This window comes from Zonotrichia leucophrys, chromosome 15 (assembly GCF_028769735.1).
Source record: "Zonotrichia leucophrys gambelii isolate GWCS_2022_RI chromosome 15, RI_Zleu_2.0, whole genome shotgun sequence".
Taxonomy (NCBI): Eukaryota; Metazoa; Chordata; class Aves; order Passeriformes; family Passerellidae; genus Zonotrichia; species Zonotrichia leucophrys.
The window spans coordinates 1035502-1050583 of record NC_088185.1 but is presented as its reverse complement, the minus strand read 5'-3'; the positions used below and the strand labels follow the sequence as shown (position 1 = coordinate 1050583).

The 15082-nt window shown below is 47.8% G+C and overlaps 1 protein-coding gene across 4 annotated transcripts in view; it reads left to right on the top strand.

Moving 5' to 3' along the window:
* Positions 1–15082, top strand: part of TMEM132C (transmembrane protein 132C) — a 166031-nt gene that overhangs the window by 35195 nt on the left and 115754 nt on the right. The window lies entirely within an intron of this gene.

The window sequence follows — 15082 nt, the reverse complement described above, 5'->3', positions numbered from 1 at the left end:
TGCCTCCTGGCATCATTATTCTCTGATAGTTAATAGATGTTCAGTTCTTTGTGGGTGTAATAGCAATTCTCAACAAAACAAACACTTATTTTTAACTCTCCCGTCACTTTTGGAGTTGCTGGACAGAGTTCTCCAGCTCTCTGATCAGCTCAGTAGCAGTAGTTCTGTCTGTCTGCAGTAGGACCAGATCAGGCTCAGTCTCCAGGAGCTGGATACCTTGGAGCAAGTTCATGGATTGTAAGAGGAGCTGCCAACGCCATCTAGAGTTGAGGCTGCCTGGGATTTCTCATTATTACAGGAATTATTGTAAGGAAATAACACCTATTTGTCAGCACTTTGGGCAGAAATACTGTAAAAGAGAGAAATAAATATTATCCATTAGTAGAGTGCATTTTCCAGCCTCACACTGAAAAAGGAGAGATGTGCTGCAAGTTGCTTCTCTTCACTCAGGGGGTTGTGTTTCATTTTTCCTGAGGCAGCTTTTTGCTTCTTGAATCCTTTTCCTTTGCTCTTGAGCGCCAGGTCTGGTAAGGTCTGACACCCCCAGCAATCCCCCTCATATCTGCAGCTACAGAACCCTGCAGAAATCCAAACCTACCATGGGAATGTGCTGCTTTCATCAGGATTTTTATCAACTGTTTTGCTTTGCTCCCCCAGGTGTTCCAGGGTGCTTTCATAGAGGTGCAGGGAAATCTGGGAGATGGAAATGAGGATTTCTGTAACATGTGGGGTTTCAGGGGGTTTAGGAGGAAAGATGAACTGGGTGAAATGCTCAGATCCCACCATTTCCTGCAGACAGTGCCTGTTTGTCAGGTGGGACTGAGGGAATGGTCTCAGATCCCTCCCTGCACATGCTGGAAGTGGGACTGGAGCTGGGATGAGCACGATGGTTATCTCCTGACAGCAGAAAGTTCTTATTTGCTCCATGTCCTCCATTAAGAGTTTCATCCTGCTTTGTGTGAGCAATGCGATCCTGAGTGCAAGTAGTTAGTTCTTAAATGAGACTGAAACCAGCCACTATTTAGTATTCTAGTGAATAATCTGGAGACTAGGAGTCAAATCTAGGTGTGCCAACTTCTATCTTACTTCTCTGCCCATTAGCCCATGCTCACCTTTCGAGATTTGCTTCAACTGGCAGCATTTCTAGTGAGAAATGCAGCTTTAAAAGCCAAAAGGACATTTGTCTCCTTTAGTTCTGGAGGTGCTTTATTGTGAGGCTCGTTCTGGTTCAGTTGAAGCTTTTTGAGTTGGGGACAGTGTTGAGGCTGGAAGGAAATGAATGGAAAATGCAAAAGATAAGGAGATTTAACAGGACAGAGTTGTTCATGTGGTTATGGGAATTAAATATGCCCAGAAGTTCCCTACTTGACTGTATCTTACAACTGATTCCCACTAACAGAAAATACTAATATTCCATCAGTGAGGTTTATTTATGCTCTCGTTGTAATAACTTTAAAAATGCTATGAAAAATCCTTTATTTACATTAATAATGCCACTGATATTTCCTGGATCTGGTGAAGTTATTGCTTTTTGCTGCTTAAGGAGATATGGTAATTCAAGTATATAAGCTTGAAGGGAAACAGGGAGAGGAGTTTCTCTGAGAGGAAATGAAGCTAAAACTCCCAGGAAATATTTCTAGCCCACATCAAATTCAAACATCTCCAGCAGAGAGATTTGGCAGCAGTGTTCGGTGGCTCTGCTCTGAGCATGGACATGGTGTGAGGCAGCAGCCAGGGTTTGCTGTGCTCCAGATGGATGGGATGGCCAGGGAGGATGAATCAGCTCTGCTGGCCCTGCCTGAGCTGGGAGAAACTCCCAGAAAATGGAATTGTGCTGGAAGTGTGCAGGGAGCTGTGGCATTGCCATCAGTGTCTGAGGAGCAGGCTGGGTGGGTTTGTGGGGTGAGGGAAGGTGGGATGGGCTGGGGACAGAACAGCACAGCTGGGACTCAGCCCCTCTCCCTGGCCCTGCTTGGCTCTTGGGACAGATAATTGTAATAATTGTGTCTGGTGCTTCATTCAGCCACAGCACTGCCCAAGCCTCCGGGCTGAAATCACCACTGACAGTCCTCCAAAGCCTTTAAATGCAAGATAAGGCTGGTGTGCTTGTGAAATGCTGAGCAGTAAATATTTTCCTTGTTTGCTTCTACTTAAAATTGAATCTTGGAGGATTTACACGCAAATTCTATCAAGTACCAATCTTTGTTCAGCCTTTGCTATGTGTTTTGGTGGGGTTTTTTTTTTCTCTCCTCATTAATTTGAAAGCATTTGGGAAAGGAAAAGAGCCAGTGTTTTCTAATTGGCTAACATAAAGGGAAATTGCTAAATCCATATGTGGGCACCAGACTGTGCTTTGTTTCTTAATGGGGCTAATTTTGCTGAGACCTGAGGGACCTGAGCATCACAAATCAGGTTGGCTGTGCAGGTATTTCAGTTTAAGAGGCTGGTTCAATTCTCAGCTGTAGGGGCCTACCAAGGGGGCAGGAGTTACATCTGCATACTTGAGGAAAACATTTGAATTGCTGCTGGAATCCAGATTACTTTCTATGATAACAACATGGAGCTTTACATATTGGAGAATTTAATTTATCCTGCCCAGATTTTCAGTCAGTCCCAAGAAAGCCAGAAGGAGTTCATTGCTGTGACTGAGATGCTATCACACCCTTATTTTTAAGATGAGTTGGACTTTCTTTACCTTCTGCAAATATTATTGAGAATGAAATTTGTCACCTATTTGCAGTTAGACTGGTATCAAATATCTAACAAATTTGTCTCTTCTTCCAGCACCTGTACTATTGCTGGCATCTCTTCTATGGAGCTGTGTGAACAAATAATGAAAAAACATTTAAATATACATTTTCCTATTGCTTGAGTCAGCCACTAATATACTGATATACCTTAATATATTTTGGTTTTATAAGTTGAATAGTATCACTCTCCATTACATAATCACCCTTTCAAGGACCCCAAGGCATTTTTGAGCACCAGTTAAAACCCCAGGTGTTTCTTTCTGCAAAAGAACTTTTAGTTATTTTACTTTAGCTTTACCCATTTAGAAATAGTAGCCTAAGGTAACTCAGCATCCCTAGGAGAAGGACAGATATGGTGCCTCTATTGTGGGATTGGCTTATTTTGGGTAACAAACCTTCATCTGAATTCAGAGTTTTATCATCTTGGCATAACTACAGGGAGGAGTTGTATGGTTTATTCTTGACCAGTTGATCTGAAATACTGTTTTCTCTTATCACCACTGTTTCCACAAAGGATCCCTTAGCTCTTTACTCTGCAGGTTTCTGACCTGCAGCTTGAGAAAGTACATTTAAAATAGCTAAAAATCTATTTCCAGCTCTTTTGCATTTGAAAGCTCTTGGTCCTGTAGGAATATTTTGTCTTTAGCTCCCCCCTGGTAATCAGCATGAGCTGGCAGGAGCCCCTTGGAGCAGGATTTGGGCACTGGGGGTTCTGTGCCTGCTGCTGGGACAGGGCAGGCTGGAGCAGCAAGGCACCAACCTGGCAATTCCAACAGCTTTGCTCTTTACCTGTTCTGCTCTGGATTAAATGAGAACAGATTTTTGGCTCCGGGCATCTGCGCATAAATTCCGTCTGAATAGGAGGCGAGTTATGAAATGAGATCAGCTCTGAAAAGTAATTCTAACCACAGCTAATTTTTTTTTTTTAGAAAAAGGAATATAAATTGCTACCTTTTGAGCAGCCAAAGAAAATTAGGGGCTGGTGTAGGCTCTGAGATGCTGCCAGATTTTGTATTGATTGGTGTTAAGTCTGGTTTGCCTGAAAGGGTGTTTGAGAGTGGGTGTGGATTTTCTGCATCTGAGGATGAATGTACCTTCAGCTGGGGCGAGGGCAGGTACAGGATGCTGTGTGCCAGCTTCAGTGTGATCCACATCACCAGCAGGCACCTGTCTGAGCAGAGCAGGCTCTGCTGACCTTCCCTGCTCCTTGACTGTGTCTCCATCTGCATTTTCTGATGTGGGCACTGGCTGTGCTGGCATCTGTGCTCACACGAGATGGGAGCAGTTACCAGGCTGCTTGGCCGGACTGCATCTGAACCTGGCATCTGGAGGAGAGATCGTTTGGGGTTTTTTCTGTTTGCTCAGTTTTCTGAGCCGAAGGATGACAGCTGAGGAGAGGGCACTGGAGGGCACAAGTAAATACTGGTCGTGTAAGGAGGAAAATACAGTGACACCATCATGACAAATAGCTGTGTGTCACTGAGGACAGTGCTGACTGTGCCAGGAGCCCTCTGCTGTGCTCCGTGAGGGCTCTGGCCATGAGAGATGGCCTGGGAAGCTTTCCCAAAGTGCTGTGTACACTGCTGGGGGCTCCCAGGCCACTTCAAAGCAGCGCTCGGAGCCAGGCAGGCGTGCAGAGCTGAAGCACACAGCAGTGTCCTTTGAAAGGGGCTGCAAAGGCTCCCACAGCTCTCCTGCTGCAGGGAACTGAGGGCAGGAGCTCAGCTCTCTGTGACGCTGTGGGGTGTTGGACATGCTGCTTGTTCCATCTGAATTCTGGTCTCAACTCCAGAGTGAGGGGAGCTGCACACCTCAGCCTTGGTAAGGGCTGCAAGGGTCTGGGCTGGCTCCTGCAGCCAGCCAGGGCATCCCAGGGTGTTTATCCCAGTCAGGACTGAGTTCAGAGGCAATGTGGGATCTGCAGAGTGCCTCTGCTAGAGCTGGTTCTAATTAGTCACTTTTATGAGCTCCAGAGTCAGACAAAAATGAGGAGCCCTCCCCTTGTGTAGTTTCCTGTTTGCTGGGTGCATGTAAAAGAGATCTGGCCCTGATGTATGTTAATAATGAGCTGATAATGTAAGCCAGCTGAGAGATGTGGAGTTAGTCTGGTGTGCTGCCAAGCAGGAGGTGAAAGTTCAGGAACTGACTCATGTTGCCAAGACCTGGTCCTGTGGAGAAGGTCTGCTCATTAATAGATTGAGTTTCTCATTAGGGCTACAGAGCATATGCTTACAGCTTTTGGGTTGCAGGCTGAAACTCAATCCCAGTAAAAGCCTGCTGAACAGAGAGGCAGATTTACTGGTAAATAAAGGATTAAAGGAACACTTGGCAGGGTTGTTGGACTGGAAACCTGACTGGCCTTTGAAGATTTCTCCATATTGTAGGTCCTCCCTTTAAATTTATACCGAGAAGAGACGTGCTCTGCTCTTTACCTCACAGCCCAGAGGGCAGGAGCTTTCCGTAGCCTGCTCTGTCTCCAGCAAGGGCAGAAGATGCTGATATCTGTCTTCTAAATGAATGCATGATACTCCCTTTAAAGTAAAAGTGGTTAGCTCAGAGGAGCTGGTTTAAACAAGGCTTCCCTCCCACACCCCCCTCACTCGGAGGCCTGGTCTGCACAGAGAACAAGGCTCTGCATTAGTTTGCAGAGCAAGCAGCTCAGCATTTACAGCATCTCTAAAACTGCTCTTGTTCTCTTTGGTTTTTTGAATGAGTCTCCAGCAAACAGGCACCACTGCCTGCTTGGGTTACAGCCTGTGACGTTCCTTACAGCTGGCCATGAATGGACTTCATACTTGGCTAAACAGCTTTAGCAAACTGAAATGCAGACAGGTTCAAACAGACTTATAAAGGGAAAAAAATACATGTATAGCAGGCCAAAAGCCCTACAGCTGACAAGAGTGCTAATACAGCACTTTGGGAATTCAGGGTGGCATTAGCTTTTTATTTCTTTATTGAGGGAAAAATGATCCCTATGAAAGTTTTGGTTCTTGAATGTGGATGATGTAATGGCTCTAGTAACACTCTGCCTTAGCTGGCAAGGGTTACCTGGGGAGACGTGGAGCCAAAAGGAGCTGCAGGAGAGGCACTGGAAGCTGGTCAGGATGATCAGTTTCCTTTTCTTGTCGTGAATTGGAGTCATTGCTTTGTTGGCTAATGAAGGAGACTGAACGGCAGGAGTGGAGACAGCCTGGATTTTATCGAACCCCTCTTCCAGCAGAAGGGTTTCCTTTGTTCCTGCCTGCCCAGAAGCCACAGGCATCTTTAATCATTGCTGCAATCCCATTGTCTAGCTCCAGCAGCCATAGAGCACAGGTCCCCTGCAGCCAGATGTGTGACAGCAGCACGGCACACTTAGGGAGAAGGAACCAGCCTGTGCCCTGCTCAGCACCATGTGTCAGCCTGAGAGTCAGTTCAGGAGCTGCATTTACAGTTTATCCTGCAGGAATGAGCTGTGGTTGGGAGTGTATGCACCAATAGGTGTTTTACCTGTGCTTGTGCGTGCAGCGATTTCCTTGTGATGGTACACACTATTGCTGTTACACAAAGAACTTTATTGTTTCTTTTGTGTCCATAAGAACGAACAGAAGGATTCTGTCTAACTCCAAAGCCTCTATTGAATATCACAGACCAAGAAGTGGTTGTGCAGTCCACCAGGAGCTGAAGTTCACATCAGTGATGGAATTCCTGCAGCACACAGGCTGCTGGGGATGAGCAGCCGGGGCCCAGCGTGGCTCAGTGTGGATCACAGTGGGTGTGTGGGCAGGGTTTGTGTCACCACAGCAGTGTCACAGCTCTGCCTGGCCCTGGGCACAGACTCACAGCCAGGTGACAATGGGGACAGCCAGGCCCTACAGCCTGCTCAGCCCTGGGTGTGCCTTGCTGTGCCAGCCCCTCGCTGGCTGTGAGTTCCTGGTGAAATCAGCTTTTATCCAGCTGTCACCCAGCCCCTGCTCCAGAGCTGCTGTGGCTGCTGGCAGCACAGCCAGCAGGGTGTGAGTGGACAGCAGATGTTGCATTGAGACATCTCTGGCCAGACACATCAGCCCCTTAGAGGGCAGATAAAAACACTCCTAATGCCTAATAACAGAAATTTGGAGGAGATCTTATGTAAACATATTCAGCGAGCCCTCATTAATTTCCCTTTGGAGCCAGGCTGAATGAAGATGAGCTTCAAAGAAAGGAAGAAATTAAATTTGTTGTTAAGGACTGCACATGTTGGAAAAATTGTAGGAGGCACTGTGTGTTTTTAGCTGTGTGAATTAGGGATCTGTGGCAGGGACGTGGGGGAGGAGGAAGGTTTGGAAGTTATATTAGGAAAGGATAAAAATAGGGCTTACAAAATGTATAGCAGGGCTCTATTGCATTGATTTGCAGGCAGATCTCAGTGATTCTTGAGCACAACAGCACTTTAGGAGCACGACACATTCAACCTCTTAAAAAGATAGTGCAAGTCATTTGCTCTGTGCAGTTCTGTGGTGCTCAGCATAACAAACCGGCATCCATCATTGTCATTTGTCTTTGCCAATGACTTTAGGGATGCTTGAGAAGAAGCAGGAAGGTAGGATTGTGCTTTCCACCCAGCCCGAAAACACAGAATTACTCTGATGTACCTTCAGAGCCGCACAGCTTTGCCTCTGGCATTAATGCCCTCCCTGGAGCTGCAGCAGGCTGTTGCTCTGCTTTGAACATAAATGGATCCAGGTTCTTGTCTTCATCCTAGGCAGGCCTTTATCTCTGGCTTCTGAATTTCTAAACTTTTGTATAAACTTCATCTTGGAAAGCAGAACTTGGTCCCATTGGCTTCTGCCTCCTAATTCCAGAGCTGGAATTGCCAGAAGTGTTCTCCCAGACTTTGCTCAGGTATGGCACTGATGGAGCGTTTTGGTTTGGCCTTTCCTGGGCAGGTTATTGCAAGGCATTAGAGCAAATAACAGAGACTTTAGAAAGAGACTTCTCAATCATTTCTCTGCCTTAAAAACAGAATTAAAACCATGTGTTCATCATTCTTCTGCTGCGTTTTCTCACTGTGATTTAGCATTCTGTCAGGTCTGCTTGTGTTCCTCTGGAAGATTCCCTGTTCTGGATCTCATTTTTCCTTTTGTAGTTTTGCCTTTCCCCTTCTCACTGCCAACACCACAAGCACTTTGTTCTCCCTGCTGTTTCTGGTGTGGGTGAAGTGGGAAGAAGAGAAGGGCTGGGGTTTGGGGAGCCCCTTCCCTCCTGCCTCTGCCCCTCACTGCCAGGGCTCACCAAACCCAGGGCAGAGCTGGGCTGCTCCCACAAAGCTTTTGAGCCAGGACAGGATATTGAGAGCCAGAACTGGGGGTCTGGGGAGGAGCTGCTCACCCCAGGAGCCACAGTGCCTTTGCTCTCTTAGCAGCAGCCAGGGCTCTTTAAACACAGCCCTTGGAGGTGCTGCGAGCACAAAGACACCAGCGCTCCAGCCATCCCTTTTGATTAATCCCTGGGAAAGAAGGTGTTTAACCAGATAAATTTCCGCTTGGTTTCTGTCCTGCTGCTCTTCTGGAATGATGAGTTGCTTTGTGCTCTGTGACAAAGAATTGCTTGGAGGTTAAAGGTGATGCTGAGTTCATTTCCCCAACAGGCAGGGCTGTCCCCCACCCCCTCAGCCTCCTTTCTCAATTAATCTTCTCATAAATCCTCATTGCATCTTTGAAATGGAGATGATTAGCAGGGTTGTAGCCAGGATATTGGGATATTCTGGCATGCTTTAAATCACAGTTTGCATACAAGCAACTGTTTAATACATGCAAGTATTAAAAATGTGCATGCATTGCATATGTTAGTGTTCTAAATCCTTCATGATGGAGAGGAGGAGAAAGGAAAGAAGGATAAGTGGCTGCTTTACTCTTAAATTAAATTTTCATATAAATAATAAACTTTTTTTTTCAAGAAGCAATTAAAGGATATTTTTGGGGATGGACCATTGCTGGTATAGCACATGGTGATTTTTCTGTCTTCTATGAAACTTTATTGATTTATACCAGTGGTGAAGCTTTCCTGAGAGTGGAATTCTGCAACAGTGAACGCTGATCCAAGCCAGTACTTCCAGGGCCTTTTATTCTCCATGATTTAGATGTTCTACACCGAATTTGCAGATTCCAGGAGCCGCCAGGCAGCGGAGGTTGGGGCTCTTGGTTCCCACTCGGAAAAGCTGACAGACTGGAGTCTAATCTTGGCAGCACTTGCTGCCTTGCCTTGCCAAGTCCCATCCATCAGCAGCAAGGCTCTTACATCCTCTTACCTTCCGTGCCCTGGTGCTTTCACCCGCTGCCCACGCAGTGCCCTGTCCCTGCTCCTGCTGCTTTCTGTGCTGAGCTCTGCTGGAACCTCCTGGAAAACTCAGCTTCACTGCCCGAGTTCCCTGTGTGGGTAACGGGAAAAATGATTGCAGCTGTAGGGTTTTGAGTTGCTGAGGTGGGATGAGAGGTCGGAAGGGGGTTTATTCCCAGCAGAGCCCAGGACCCTGGCAATACCAGCCCTGAGAAGTGAGTGCCAGTGAGGAAGGTATCAAGATGTGTGCTGAAAGTGTATTTCAGAGCCCAGGGAAAGCCTGGCTCAGGTGTGATTGAAACAAACCCCTTTTTTCTTTTCAGCCTTGGCATTACTCACTGCCAGGCTATACCTGGCTCTTTGAGAAATGTCCCTTGTACCTGTGTGATGTAGAGCCCAGTGCAGGCTGGGTCTCAGTGTGGGGTATGTGAGGTAAAGTCCTTTATGTGAGATAAAGTCCTGTTGTTCATGTTGCTGGCTGGCTTTATTTTTCATTAGTACCTATTTACAAGAAAAAATACTCTTTTTTTTCTTTCTGGATGGTAAGGGGGAAAAACATTGTAATTCATTTATTGAGTCCTCTGTGTCCTCCTTCTACGCTTTTGCAGCTGAAAGCTTCATCCTGTGCAGGTCTGAGCTCTTTGGTGCTCTTGGTTCTTGTTGGTTTTTGTGGCAGTCGAGTGCTGAGCAAATTGCCCCATTCAGGCTCTAGGACCCTAATCTCTCTTTAAACAAGGAGCTGTGCAAAGCAATTCAGTGTCTAAACAGAGGAGCGAGTGCCTATCAGCATCTGACAGAGACTTAAACAGCAGAGCCAAGCACAGAGCTATTAAAAACTGGAGAAGGAGATACAGGACAAGGAATTGATTCATTGCCAAGGCCAGAACTTGTTCAAGTTTGTAACTTACATCTTGCATGTTCCCATTTTTATGACACTTGAGAACTTCAAAAAAAACCCAAACCCAACTAACTGTGATATTCGTGTATTTCAATCATTATGGCATTCTGGCCAAACTTTAAAATGTTGGGGAGGCTTTGGTGAGCCATCCTGTAAGGCTAAATTTGATACATCCCCTGCAGAGAAATGTGTTCCATAGAATTGTACTGCCATGAAAATTAGATTTTTTCAGTGGATGAGCAGTCCAGATCTCTGAAAAGGCGCTGCTGAAGGTAGAAAATACTGACCACGCTGTCTGCTTTTCCCCCTTTTCTGTGACTGCCACTGGGTTGGTTTTGCCTGCTTTAAAGCCCAGAAACCCCCCCCAGACAGACAATGTTTTATTTGGCCTTTTGTGTGCTGAACTCCACGTGGTTTTGACTCGCCAGTCAATCAAACTGAACCATAGCTGCTCTCATTCCCATTTCCCTGCCAGAACCTGGCCTGCAGAGGTTTCTGTGCCTGCCATGAGTCTGTGGTGGAGCTGGAAATAAAATCCAGTGTCCTGAATGCTCCTCTTCTCTCCAGCTATCAGACAGGACAGGCTGAGGTGCTCTTTGCTTTGTCCTTGCTGTGCTGACACAGTGGGGCCAGCAGAGCTGCAGGATCCATGGGGTGTGTGTGCCACAGTGGGGCTGCAGGATCCATGGGGTGTGTGTGCCACAATGGGGCCAGCAGGATCCATGGGGTGTGTGTGCCCCAATGGGTGATTGATTACAGGATCCATGGGGTGTGTGTGCCACAGTGGGGCTGCAGGATCCATGGGGTGTGTGTGCCACAGTGGGGCCATCAGGATCCATGGGGTGTGTGTGCCACAGTGGGGCTGCAGGATCCATGGGGTGTGTGTGCCACAGTGGGGCCGCAGGATCCATGGGGTGTGTGTGCCACAATGGGGCTGCAGGATCCATGGGGTGTGTGTGCCACAGTGGGGCTGCAGGATCCATGGGGGGTGTGTGCCACAGTGGGGCCAGCAGGATCCATGGGGTGTGTGTGCCACAGTGGGGCCAGCAGGATCCATGGGGTGTGTGTGCCACAATGGGACTGCAGGATCCATGGGGTGTGCCACAATGGGGCCAGCAGGATCCATGGGCTGTGTCCATTGGGGCCAGCAGAGCTGCAGGATCCATGGGGTGTGCCACAGTGGGGCCAGCAGGATCCATGGGGTTTTCCACAATGGGGCTGCAGGATCCATGGGGTGTGTGTGCCACAATAGGGCCAGCAGGATCCATGGGGTGTGTGTGCCACAGTGGGGCTGCAGGATCCATGGGGTGTGTGTGCCACAGTGGGGGATTACAGGATCCATGGGGTGTGTGTGCCACAATGGGGCCAGCAGGATCCATGGGGTGTGTGTGCCCCAATGGGTGATTGATTACAGGATCCATGGGGTGTGTCCATTGGGGCCAGCAGGATCCATGGGGTGTGTGTGCCCCAATGGGGCCAGCAGGATCCATGGGGTGTGTGTGCCCCAATGGGGCTGCAGGATCCATGGGGTGTGTGTGCCCCAATGGGGCTGCAGGATCCATGGGGTGTGTGTGCCACAATGGGGCTGCAGGATCCATGGGGTGTGTGTTCCACAGTGGGGCCAGCAGGATCCATGGGCTGTGTGTGTGCCATAAAGGGGGGCTGCAGGATCCATGGGGTGTGTGTGTCACAGTGGATGGCTGCAGGATCCATGGGGTGTGTGTGCCACAATGGGACTGCAGGATCCATGGGGTGTGCCACAATGGGGCCAGCAGGATCCATGGGCTGTGTGTGCTACAGTGGGGCCATCAGGATCCATGGGGTGTGTGTGCCCCAATGGGGCCAGCAGGATCCATGGGGTGTGTGTGCTACAGTGGGGCCATCAGGATCCATGGGGTGTGTGTGCCACAGTGGGGCCAGCAGGATCCATGGGGTGTGTGTGCCACAGTGGGGCTGCAGGATCCATGGGGTGTGTGTGCCACAAAGGGGGGCTGCAGGATCCATGGGGTGTGCCACAGTGGGGCCAGCAGGATCCATGGGGTTTTCCACAATGGGGCTGCAGGATCCATGGGGTGCGCCCCACTCCCTGCAGCCCTGCTTGCCTCAAAAGCCAGCGTGTGACATTTTGCCCACCGTGTGGTGCTCACAGGACTCTCTCTGACATTTGCAGCCTCTGGCCAGCACACAACCTGAATAGTGTCTGTACAGAAGTTTCCCAACCCTTTTCTCCTAACAAAAGCTTTCATCAGTGGAAATTGGAGGTTCCAGGTATTTATCTTTGGTTCCACGCAGCAAAGTGGCTTAAATAGGTCAGATGGCCTCGGCAGTGGAGACAATTGGGAATGGCAGCCCTGGGAGGGGGAGTGATGCCGGAAATCTTCACTGACCTTTGCATGTACACTGTTGTTTTACAGACTCTTAAGGTCATCAGCCAGTCTGAGAAAACCATTTATAGATTTCAGTTCTGAATGTCAGGCAGCCTTTGACTAACGCAGCTCTGTGAGCAGAGGGTCAGAGAGAAGAGAGGTCTGTAATAAAAGGATATCTTGGAATTTTGGCAGCCAAAGGGGGGCATGTACAGAACTGCAAAGAGCATTGGAGGCTGTTATTAAAATATTGGAAATGCCTTTCTGATGTGCAGTTTTCTGAGAGTTCTGTGTTTCCAAAATAGACTTTAAAGCTTCTCTTTCCTGTTGGTGAAAAGGCTGTGCCTCCCAAGCAGCTATTTGTGGTTTATACACGTGTCTGTTGTGTTGGTAATCCTGAGGAAAATGGAACAACCTGACAGATGTTGGATAAGGCTTTAGAATGCAGAGGTCTAATCCTGGCTTCTAATCGATGCAACTGAAACAAGGAGTTTTACATGTGGTTAATGGGACTGCTCTGGATGGGCTGCACGTCAGCGATCACCCTGTTAATTCTGGGCGAGTTCCCTGGCAATGAGCTCTAGCATCCAGCCATGCTCTGTTTGAAATGGTTTTTTATCCCCTTGGCATTCCCGTCATTTAGTTTCAGTGCCCATCCCATTGTTTGTGTGTTTTCAAGAGTGCAGAGGTTGCTGATGTACCTTTGCTCAGTCCTGGCTTTAGGTGCTTGTCGTGCTCTGACAGCTCTGAAATGCCACTGTGCTGCCTCTGCTGGAGAGGAATGGGGCAAGTGCTCACTTCTGTACTGAATCCAGGGTTGTCTGTAGGACTTCAGTGCAGGTTTGATCTGTGGTAATGTTCAAAGGATAAATTCATTAAGGATATGCTCTCAAAATGTGAGAGAAGTCTATTTAATAGAATATTATTGCAGTTTTTCATTTAACAATATACTGAATGAATGAAGTTAATATCTCCCACTGAAATAAAATGGGAAATTTGTTCACAATAACTGATTATAATGTCTCCCAAAATTCTTTGCAATGTGGTTTAATTGAACTCTGGTCTAGGCTAAAAAAGACTGTGTCTATATGTGGGCTTGAAATATGTCTGGTAACCAACCAGCCTCTGTACTCCCATGGATGTGAATAGGAATATCCCATCTGCAATACCCTGCAGGTACAAACCTATCCTTGGGCTTCAGCTTTCAGTTTGGGGAGCTCTGGATTCAAAAAGAACTGCTAAAATAGTTTTGTTAGCATTAATTTTGTTTGATGAAATTGCCCTCACCAGGTGCTCGCAGAACATTTGATAATAGGCTGCAATTTCCCTCAAATGTTTGCTCTGTGGATTTCTTGGCCAGATTGGTTTGCAGAGCTTATTTTTAGCTTCACAAATTGGTCATCATAAGCATCTGACACTTGCCATTGCCTGTGTGCCGTTAGTCCCAGAGCCCCTGTGATCCCTCAGAGCAGGGGAGGCAGCTCTGATGGGCTGTGGGGAGCTGTGGCTGCTGCAGGTCCCCTGCCCTCAGCTGATGCTTTGGGATGCTCACAGAGCTGCACTTTTAACCCAGAGGGGAGTGAGAGTCTGAGTGGTGCCTGTCAGGGGGGAATCTGGATGGGAAGACATGGTTGAGCCACTGCTCCCTTTGTTGCTGTATTTTATCAACTTCACATCCGAAATCTGTTCCATATCCTCAATCTGAGCTTGTTTGGTTTAAGATTCCACTCAGCCTTTCCATCAGCAAAATCTCCTATTTCTAGGAGGTAAGAAAAGGGAGCTTGGAAGGGATGAGAGTACAGCTAAGGTCATCCTGAGGTCTAAGTGAATGTATTTGCTGAGCTCTAGTTCTCAGCAAAACATTGCTACAAAGATTTCATACACTGTGAAGTCACTAAATGTGACTGAGTGTGGTGCTGGCACAGAAAATTAAGGGAAAATGAACCAGCAAACAGAGCTGTTGACATTTTGGGCGAAGGAAGCATTTGTGCTGATTGAAGTGAATCTTCCCTGCTTTCATTCTGCTCTGCAGTTCCTGAGCTGGAATATGTGATTTGCTCTGCAGGAGCAGGACAGGTTGAAGATGGAGTCAGAAGAGAATCCAAGGATGGGGATTTTGTGAGGGCATGGTTTGTGTCAGCTGCTCATCTGGGTGCAGGGGCAGGTGGGAATGGGTGTCTATGGAAGGAACAGGGATGATAATTTACAGCATTTGCAGGATTTTAGGTGATGGTGGTGCTGTGAATAACATTAGGTGGGGTTTGTTTCTTAAAACTCTGGTGGCATGGAAGTGGAACAAAAATTAAAATCAGTATGGTGCAGTATTTAATGATAGCTGGGTTCAGGAATGGAGGAAAGGTGGTTGGAAAAAGGAGGGAGAAGATCCTGCCTTAAAAGTTACAGAATTGTTGGTGGGAGCTCCAGCAGTGCTGGGGTTCCAGGAGGACACACAGGCCCTGGAATCTGTTCTTCTCTTCTCCCCTGGCTTGCCTCCTGCAAGGGACCATTATTAATGTGCCTCTGAGGGCAGACAAGGTGCAGGAAGGCTTCTCTCATCACTCCCCCTTTGCATGGGCACATGTCTTCTGCTCCTCACTGACTTCCCTGGCCCAGAACCTCCTGGCTGGGGGCACAGGCAGATGGTTGCCTTGAAGGCTCAGAGGCTCATCCAGCATCAGGCACTGAAGATCCGTGGCCATTGGCCAGTAATCTCCCACCCACGAGCTAAGCCCTTCATTCCCTGACCAAAAGAAAGTCACTTCAAACCAAGC